Below are 10856 nucleotides of genomic sequence, written 5' to 3'. Positions count from 1 at the left end.
TAAGCAAATGTTTAACATTTATACGTTTCCTTCAAGAAACTCTTCCCTTTATGTCAAAATTGAATCCAGAAAAAAAATGCGGCACAACATTTTGTCATAAAATACTACATTACATGTAATTTTTTTCTTGATATGAGCTCCTCTGTTTAGGAAACTGCATTTCACATCGCAACACAAAGTTAAAAAATGTTTTTAGCACAACTTTTGGGCATTTGGCTTTAAAAATAGACTTTATTTTTTAGAACACTTTTACATTCACAAAAAATATGAGATTCCCATATATTCCTCCCCACATTTGCTTTTTAATGCTGTCATTTTAAAAAAAATTTTTCTTAAAGATTTTATTTGTTAGAGAGAAACACAGCGAGAGAGAGAACACAAGCAGAGGGAATGGGAAAGGGAGAATCCGGCTCCCTGCCAAGCAGGGAGCCTGATGTGGGGCTCGATCCCAGGACCCTGGGATCATAACCTGAGCCAAAGGCAGACACTTAAGGACTGAGCCACCCAGGCACCTCTAATGCTGTCGTTTAAAAAAAGATTTTATTTATTTACTTGTCAGAGAGAGAGAAGGGGAGAGAGAGAGCACAAGCAGGGGGAGCAGCAGAGGGAGAAACAGGCTCCCCAATGAGTAAGGAGCCCGATGTGGGACTCGATCCCAGGGCCCTAGGATCATGACCTGAAGGCAGACGCTTAACCGACTGAGCCATCCAGGCATCCCTTTTAACACTGTCATTTATCAAAATATAGCTACACATAGATTGAATAAGGAAAATGTTGATTAAAAAAACCCCTACAACTTCTAAAATTCAAGAACAATAGCAGCTCACAGAAACAAGAGCACTCGAAGCGCCCCTGGGTGACATAAGCAGCATTTCTCCTGCTCCCACTCCCTGCCTCGGCCATCACTCAGTCTGTGTGTAAGCTTGACAGCATTTGTTCATACTTTGCAAACATATCTACACGGAAGTAGGGTTTTCTTTTGTCATTATTTTCACAGAAATGGGAATCCTATAATAATTATTGTCCTGCTAGCATGATTTGTTTTCTTTTTATTATGAACTTTCAGTTTAGTGCATAAAAACTTTATTTATTTATTTTTTTAAAAGATTTTATTTATTCATTTGACAGAGTTCACAAGTAGGTGGGGGGGCGGGGGCTGGGAAGCAGGCTCCCTGCTGAGCAGAGAGCCTGATGCGGGTCTCGATCCCAGGACCCTGAGACCATGACCTGAGCCGAAGGCAGAGGCTTTAACCCAATGAGCCACCCAGGCGCCCCCAAAAACTATTTTTAAAAAAGATTTTAATTTTAAGCTATCTCCACACCCAGCGTGGGCTCAAACTCCCAACCCTGAGATCAAGAGTCACATGCTCTACCAACTGAACCAGCCAGGTGTCCCTAAACCTTATTTTTTTAAAGGCTGGATTGTATTCCTTAGTCGATCCCTTCTCCTAGTGTGGAAATTTAAACAGTTTTGCATTAGAAGTTATGTTTATATAAACATTCTATATATTCATATATCATCTTTATGCATTTGTGCTAAAACTTCTGTAAGTTAGAGTTAGAAGAATAATATTGTTATCATCTGGTCATTTTTTACACACACACACACACACACACACACACTCACTCATATATACAATTTCCCCTATTTAAATTCCATCAGCATTTCGTGAACAAGTAAATCCTTAATCCTGGATGTTATTAAGCCTTTTTTTTTTTTTTTTTTTGCCAATTTGAAAGACAAAAAATGGGTATCTCTTTGTTTCAACTTACGTTTTCTGATCTTGAATATATTTTCATAAGTTTGGAAGCTATTTGTACTTCTTCTGTGAAATGTCTGTCAAGACTATTTGCCTATATTTTCTCTTAATGTAATTTTCTTTTGCATAAGTCATACATTAATGTAATATTCGGATTTAAAAATTCAAACAGTGTAGAAGTGTAAAGAATTAAAGAAAAAAAAATTCTCCATCCAGAAATTAGTTATCATAGTCAAAAGTTGAGATGTATGAGATGTATTTCTCTAGCTAATTTCCTCTGTGTGTGGGATACATACATATACAATGTACATATGTGGGTATATATGTGTACGTGATCACAATACATATATTATTCTCCATCACATTTTTAACTCAACAATATATTTTGTATATATTTATATATTATATAAATGGTTTTACTTAATAATATGCCATATACATCTATATAGAATCTTGATTTTTTTAACCATTATTTCGTATTCCATAATTTTTCTTCTTTTTTTCATTCCTATTTAATGAACAAATATATCCTGTTTACTGTGCATGAGGTATCCTTCCAGTACTTGATAAAAATTAGACCATTTCATCATCACAACTATTCCGTGGAGTAGGTATTACTGGGATCCCCATTTTTATCAAGGAAAGTAAGTTACTAAAAGGTTAAGTACTTGCTCGATCGAGATCACACTGCTGGTCATTTGCAGAATAGATTAAAATTTGACTTGAGGGGCACCTGGGTGGCTCAGTGGGTTAAGCCTCTGCCTTCAGTTCAGGTCATAATCTCAGGGTGCTAGGATCGAGCCCCACAACGGGATCTCAGCTCAGCAGAGAGCCTGCTTCCTCCGCCTCCCGCCTCTCTGCCTACTTGTGATCTCTGTCAAATAAATAAATAAAATCTTTAAAAATTTTTTTGACTTGAAAATTCCCATATTAATAGGCTTAAGTTGTTTCCAACTTTTTGCTCTTTTGTGTAGTGCTGCAAGAAACACACCTGGTGACACAATAAAAATGTCAGGAACAAGTCCAAACATGCTTATAAAATTTTTGCCATCTGAAATTAAAGCATTTAGATGTAATAGGGGAAAGATGAATTGCTCAATAAATGACACGAACCAAAGATTTGGGGGTGCCCCATCAAGTTGCAAAAAATTTTTTTTAAATAAAAATTTCCATTGCTGGTAATACAGTACAGAAAACAGGACACTCTTGAGGTCTAGGTGGAATATAAATTGATATATTTCTATGTATCAATTTATATAAATAAAATATTTTATTTTTTTAATTTATATAAATAAGTAGCTATTTATATAAATAAAATATTTTATTTTTAAGTAGTGGCAACACCTAACTTGGAGCTCAAACTCACAACCCTGAGATCAAGTGTCCCATGCTCTGTGGACTGAGCCAACCAGGTGCCCCTAAACTGATACATTTCTGGAGAGAAATTACATATATAGAATCTTTAAGAATATCTATACTTTGGGATGCCTGGGTGGCTCAGGTGGTTAAGCATCTGCCTTCAGCTTAGGTCATGATCCCAGGGACCTGGGATCGAGTCCCAGATCGGGCTCCCTGCTCAGAGGGAAGCCTGTTTCTCCCTCTGCCTGCCACTCCCCCTGCTTGTGTTCACTCTCTCTCTTCTCTCTCTGACAAATAAACAAATAAAAATTTTAAAAAAATATATCTATACTTTATGAACCAGTACCTCTCCTAAGAATGTACTTTAAAGAAATAACTGTTTATGTGTCCAAAGATTTAGCTATAAGAACGTTAACAGAATCATGATTATTGTGTCTAAATTATTTATAAACCTAGTCAGCAGAAGAAGAGGATAGATAAATTATAGCACACCTGCACAATGAAGTACTATACAGTCATCAAAAATATGTATAAAATCAATGAGGTAACATGTATTGAGTACTCACCGTGTGCCAAGTCGATTTCGAAGAACTTTCCAGGTAATAGAGCATTTCACCTCCCCACCCCACCCCCATGAGGTAGGGCGATTACCGCTTCCATTTTACAGATGAAGAACCTGAATGAGGGCGTTCGAAGCCTTGCTAGTAAGTGGTAGAGCCTGTATCGGAACTAGAGGGTGGGGCTCCTGAGCTCACATTCCTAATCATTACAACTGAGGAGCTTAGTTAGTAACAATGGAAAATTTATATGACAGAATAGGTGAAGAGTGGTATGCGCTATATGATTCTATTTTCATAAAAGAACATACGTATGTATACTCACAGAAAGAAACTGGAGAGAAACACAGCAAGATGTTAAGTTGTTTTCTCTGGAGGCTGGGGTTCTAGGTCATTTGAACAAAGGCTGTTGGTGCTCTGGTCTCCAGCCGCAAGTCCTCATTTGCAGTCCTTTATCTCGGGCCATAAGTGTCCTAGTCTCGCTGCTTAAGGGCATGTCTGGCATTGCGCAGGGCAGGAGAGAGTGCCAGGGAGCTGATGTCCCCAGAGCAACTCCCACCAATGACGGAAGTCACCCTTTGCTGGGGTGGGTTCTTGTCAGTTTCCCAGAGGGTCCTCAATGGGAATGAGTCCTGAGGTACTCATAGCAGTCCATAGAAGTAATGCATCCAATAGTGCACCTTAGTTAGATTTTTTTTCCTTTTCTTTTCCTTTTTTTTTTTTTTTAAAGATTTTATTTATTGATTTGAGAGAGAGGGAAAGAGAGCATGAGCGGAGTGAGAGGCAGAGGGAAAGGGAGAGGGAAAGAGACAAGCAGATTCCCTGTTGAGCGTGGGGCCCAACACTGGTGGGGGGGCTCCTTTGGAGATCATGACCTGAGCTCAAGTCAGATGCTTAGCCAGGCTCCCCTGCTGGCTGTCTCTCCTCCTCTCCCTATCTCATTTCTGCACACCTTCACTGTGCTCCTGGGAGCACTACCTCTCCAAATTCCTTGCACCTCAATCTTGTCTCAGAATTGGCTTGGGGGGAATCCAAACGTGGAGACTAATTTTAATTTTCTGCTTTTTGTTTGTTTTCTTAATGTTTTCTGCAGCAAACTCTGTGTTTTAACAAGTTATAAAAGAAGACAGTGCTGCTGTTTTAAAGAAACTTCCTGGACTTCTAGTTCAGCAAGGTGGTTTGAGCATATGACTTTATTTCCCTCCCAAGACCTCAATAAATGCCATTACAGGAATATAATATACAAATACACAAAGACAAGGAGGAGAGGAGATGCCAACACCATGGGGACTTGGGAGAGGGAAATGTCCGGAACAGCGAGCCACGGTCACCATGGAAGGTGGCTCCATGTCCCTTCTCAGCACTGCACAGCCAAGGGTCCAAACTCCATGGCTCCTCACACAGGAGCTGGAGGTTGATCGTGGATATGGGCACCAAGGAGGGGTTGAAGTCAGGGCTGAGAACTCTGGAGAGTTGCTTATGAATTGGGGACAGGTGGGACAACAGATGGTTCCTTTTACTATAAGTCTTCTAGTACTATTCAACTTTTTGGTAGTGATGTACATATATAATTTTAGTAATTTAAAAAAAATTTATTCACCTACTTGTCAGAGATAGAGATAGAGAGAGAGCACAAGTAGGGGGAGAGGCAGGCAGAGGGAAAAGCAAACTCCCCACTGAGCAAGGAGCCCATTATGGGGCTCAATCCCAGGACCCTGGGATCATACCTGAGCCAAAGGCAGATGCTTAACCAATTGAGCCACACAGGCATCCCTAAAATAAATCTGAAATGAAAGAAAGAAAGAAAGAAAGAAAGAAAGAAAGAAAGAAAGAAAGAAAGAAAGAAAGAAGAGGGAAAGAAGGAAGGAAGGAAGGAAGGAAGGAAGGAAGGAAGGAAAATAAAAGAAAGTGAAAGGAAGGAAGGGAGGGAGGAAGGAAGGGAGGGAGGATGGAAGGAAGGAGGGAAACAATATTGAGGCTGAGAAAGGAGTGGGAAGCAAGAATTGGAAAGCACAGCACCACTGCATGTCTTGTGCTGGGGAGTTTTGTTACGCAGATGGGTCATGCTGCCCGACAGGATGACACGAGGCCCTCGGAGCAGCCGACCCCAACGGAGACATACACACACCAGCTCCATGGAGTCATGCAGGCTGGACTCCATGACTCCAAGACCCACTGGAGACTCCAAGACCCACTGGAACCCAGTGGGTCTTGATTATGTAGTGAGGTATTTGGAATCAGGAAGAGAATTCCACACACTGAGCTTTTCTCTAGATTTAGTAGACACAGACAAACATAAGAAACATTGAGGGAGCATTCTTTACAGTCTCTTTATAGCAGGCTTGTTCATGTCCCGTGTGGTGTTCCCCAAATCCCAGCTTAATCATCAGCACATACTGGGCTGATTAAAGAGCTAAGTGCTTCTCTTTCTTACTCTCTAAATCCATACTCCACAACCACCTTTGTTATGCTCTGACTTAAATTCTCCTACCTCCCAAACTCATAGGTTGAAATCCTAAATCCCAGTATGGCAAAATGTGACCTTATCTGGAGATAGAATCCTTACAGCAGTAATCCAGTTAATTTGAGGTCATAGGGGTGGGCCCTGATCCAACATGACTGGTGTCCTTATAAGAAGGGACAATGCGGATACAAAGACACACACAAAGGGAAGATGATGGGAAGAGGCACAGGGACAGAGGGGCTTCTCCAAGCCAAGGAGAAGGGCTGGGAGCAGATCCTCCCTGCAGCCCTCAGAAGGCACCAACCCTGCCCTCCTCATCTTCAATTCAGACTTCTAGCCACCACCACACAGTTGTTGTTGGGTGTTTGTTTTGATAGTAGTCTCTACACCCAACATGGGGTATAAACTCACAACCTCTGAGATCAAGGGTTGCACGCTCCACTGACTGAGCCAGCCAGGTGCCCCTAAAGCACACAGTCTTTAATACTTTGTTATGACAGCCCTAGCCAACTATTAATAGATTATATAATAATCCTTGCTTGTCATCCCTAACATGCCCATTTTCTGCATAAATACTTTTGCCCATTGTGCTGTGGCTGGTCAATGGAATACGCTCACTGTCTTTTACGATTGTTAAGTTTCCAATGACTCATGGAACACTGCATCAAAAACTAATGAGGTACTGTATAGTGACAACATAACATTGAAAAAAAAGGTCATGAGTTTTGGACAACATAACATTTAAAAAAGGTTTTAGACAACATAACATTAAAAAAAAGGTCGTGAGTTTTGGACAGGTCCTAGGAATAGGTGACTCTGGGACCACAGCCCCTGACCGAGCGATCTATGATGACAGCCCTGGATAAGTACTTTTATTATACTAGTTGGAAAGAGGATGTGGGGTCTGGCTAACTTGTACACCAGCAGCTCCCAAGTCATGCACAGGCATATGTTAAAAGACTAGTGGAGGGTTGACTTTGTGGCCACTTACCAAGTTCCTGTAAATGTGAATTCCATGAAGCTGCAGCTCTGGGGACTGGAATGTGGCTATTTTAATGCAAAATTGTCATGTATAAGACTGCAGTGGGCCTGCTCTCTGGTGGCCAGCTCAGCCTCTAGCTAGGTGCCCGCCTTCTGTCCTCAGTCCCCATCCGAAGATCACAGTTGTATACCTCTGACACCTGCTGGGATTTGGAGCTGAATTCTGGGCGAAAGGAATGATAAATATTCTATCTCCAATGTCCTATCAAGAAAGTCTAATGTGTACAAATCTTTCATGTTCCGAATTGCATCTTGATGTGTAGATTAAGTTAATGTGAGGCAGGGAGATGTAATACCCCCTGGAGACGAATGGTTCTCTAGGGGTGAACTCCCCACGGGCTGGGTGGTGAAGCAGCTCTTACCTTCCCATCAGCCGCCAGATGCAATGCGACCTTTTACTGAAGGCACGCAGACAACCCATCCAAATATGTCCCCATTCACAGGATATAAGGGATGTGTCAATTTCCTAGGGGGGCTGTAACAAAGGGCCACAGAGGGCATGGCTGAAAATGGAAACGCACTCTTTTACAGTTCAGAAGGCTAGACTAAGCTCCAGGTCAGGATGTCAGCAGGGCTGCCCTCCCTCTGATGCTGGAGGGGAGCCCTTCCTTGCCTCATCCTGGCTTCTGCTGGCTTGCTGGTCATCTCCGGCATTCCTTGGTTTGAGGCTGCAGAACTCCAGCCTCTGCCCTCACCGTCAGGTGGTCTTCTCCCTGGGTCTGTGTCCTCACATGGCTATCTTCTTCTCAGGACCCCAGTTACACTGACTTCATTCTAATTAACATAGGTAGTAATCCTATTTCCAAATAAAGACAAATTCTAACGTACTGGGGGTTAGGACTTCAGTATATTCTTTTGGGGGTGGGAGGGTGCAATTCAACCCATTACTAAGGGATAAGATAAACTTCACACATTTCTGTTTTGAGGATAGCTCATATGGCAGCATTTTCATTTAATGAGACAAAATCTTATTTATCAGAACGTGCGTAAAACACATAAGCATAGTTTAAAAATCGTAAGACAAATATCTATGTAACCCCCAACTTGGGTCAAGAAACAGAATCTTGGGGTGCTTGAGTGGCTCCGTTGGTTGAGTGTCTGCCTTTGGCCAGGTTGGAATTCCAGGGTCCTGGGATTGAGTCCCACATCAGGCTCCTTGCTCAGCAGGGAAACTGCTTCTCCCTCTGTTGCTCCCCTTGCTTGTGCTCTCTCTCTCTCTCTCTCTGGCAAATGCATAAATAAAATCTTTAAAAAAAAAAAAAAAAAAAGAAAGAAACAGAATCTTGCTAGTACCAGAGAAGCCCCCTGCACACCCTTCCTTCATCAGAACCCTCCTCCAGGGTCCACCCAGCATCCCACACTGAATTTAGTTGTCATGTCTCCTTGAATCTGTGACGGTTTTTCATTCTTTATCTTCCATGACCTTGATATTTTTGAAGAGTACTAGTCATTTTTTTTTTTTTTTTAAAGATCTTACTGGAGAAAGAACAGGTGTGGGGAGAGGAGCAGAGGGAGAGGGACAAGCAGAGCAGAGCCCAACATGGGGCTCAATCCCATGACCTGGAGCCTACATCAAGAGTCAGAAGCTCAACTGACTGAGCCACCCAGGCACCTCACTAGTCACTTATTTTAAGGATGTTCCTCAGTTTGGGTTTTTCTGAGGTTTCCTAATGATTTTGTTAAGGTTATACATTTTTTAGCAAGAATCCCACAGAACCCTGCCCTTCTCAGCGCATCCCATCAATGGTACATGATGTCCTCACATCTTGATCATTTGATGAAGGTGGTGTCAAGTTGGCTAACCATCAAGTTAGTATTTTTCCTTCTGTAACAATATCTTGTGGAGATACACTGAGCCTACGTACATATCTTATTTCTTGTCATTCTTTTGCCCATTGCATTCAACATTCATCAATGATGCCTATCTTTAACAGTTACTGTGGTTTTGAGGATTTTGTTTGCATCATGCTTTCTAGCTCTACTGATTGGTATTCTACTGTAAGGAAAAGCTGCCTCTTTCCCTCATTTATTTATGCAATTATTCATTTGTACCATGGATGTTTGGTCCCATGGTTTACGATCTTATTACTAACACGAGTTACTTTTTTCAAAGCATTCCCGATTTGGCCATCAGAAGCATTAAGTTGGCGCCTGAGTCCCTAGTAATGCCCCCCTTTCCATTCCCATCATTTTATGAGCACTCCCTTACTTTTCTGGCATCAAGATATTCCGGACTTATTTTATGATTTTCCTGCCCCAGCCCTGGAATCAACCATTTCTCCAGGGTGCCCTAATTCCCTTAATAGAAGGTATTTAGAAACCACTATCTGCGTACTAGGTGTGCTCACAGCTGCTGGGGTGTCTTCACTTCCGGGCCCTTCTCAGAGTAGACAAAACTAGGAAAGGTGTATTTTCTCACTCATCTACCTGTATTTCTCTGTGCATCCATACACAAAAAAACCGTTGAGTTCCTAACACCTCCACTTTCAATCCACCACCACAGGGTCCATTCTAGTCTTTCTCAACTTTTATTTGTGACTTTATTCAATATGGACCTTTCATTATCCACAATATATTTATTTGCTCAATCTAAATATGCTAAAGGTGTTTTTAGAATTGCTAATCCATACATCTCTACTACCTACAACATAGTTGTGTATAGTTTGCTGTATCTTTAGCCTTAGTCATATCCTGTTCCTCAAAGTTGCTGCTTGTATGCTAGTTTTCTTTCCTGTCCCCTTCAGTGTGGTAATGTCGCTCATTTGTAATATAGGCAGGGTCATTCATTCCAAGTTCCCTGAACATCATGGTTGGTTTTAATTATTTTTGGAGTGCTGAAAACACTACTATGGTTCTGAGTCAGACTAAAGAAAAATGTATACTGAAAGAGAGGTCACTTAACCCAAATACCTCATTCCCAATCCTCCTTACTTTCTATACCAATCCTACTCACCCTCTGTAGGTAACCAGTCTTTTTAGTTTATTCTTGCTTGTTTCTTTTGCACAAATGAGCAAATACATGCATACTTTCTGATATTACCTTCTTGATTCCATTATGGTAACCTGTAGACACCTTTGCACTTCACTTTTCTCCCTTCATATATCCTGGAAATGACATCAGTTCATAGAGCTCTTCTTCATGCTTTGTACAGCTGTGTAGGGCTCCCTGGGGTGGATGTCCCATGGTTTATTCAATCATTCTATGCACATTTAGGTCATCTCCAATTATTTTGCAATTACAACCAATGTTGCAGTGAGCAACTTCATGCCTATGTGCTTTTGCATTGTTGCAAGGTTATCATCAGGGTATTTTGCTAGAAGTGAGATCGCTGGATCAACAGCACTCTCTCTCTGGCAAATGAATAAATAAAAATCTTAAAAAGAAAACAAAACAAAACAAAAACAATCTTAGGTATGACCAAGTTCCTCTCCAGCTACACATTACATTTGCACTTCCACTGGCAACATCTGAGAGTGTTTGACCAACAGAATGTGCTGTCATACTTTAAAATTCTTCCAATCTCACAGGTGAGAAATGTTTTCTGTTTTATTTCTGTATGTTTGAATTTTTATATTTTAGGTATACTTAAGAATCTTAAGGGTGAACTGGTTTTTGTTTTTGTTTTTTCCCCCATCAGGACTTTGGTCCTTCATCCTTCAGTTTTAAGAGTTGGC

This window comes from Lontra canadensis, unplaced genomic scaffold (assembly GCF_010015895.1).
Source record: "Lontra canadensis isolate GAN:19392208 unplaced genomic scaffold, GSC_riverotter_1.0 scaffold83, whole genome shotgun sequence".
In the NCBI taxonomy this organism is placed as follows: domain Eukaryota; kingdom Metazoa; phylum Chordata; class Mammalia; order Carnivora; family Mustelidae; genus Lontra; species Lontra canadensis.
This window is presented reverse-complemented; position numbering follows the sequence as displayed.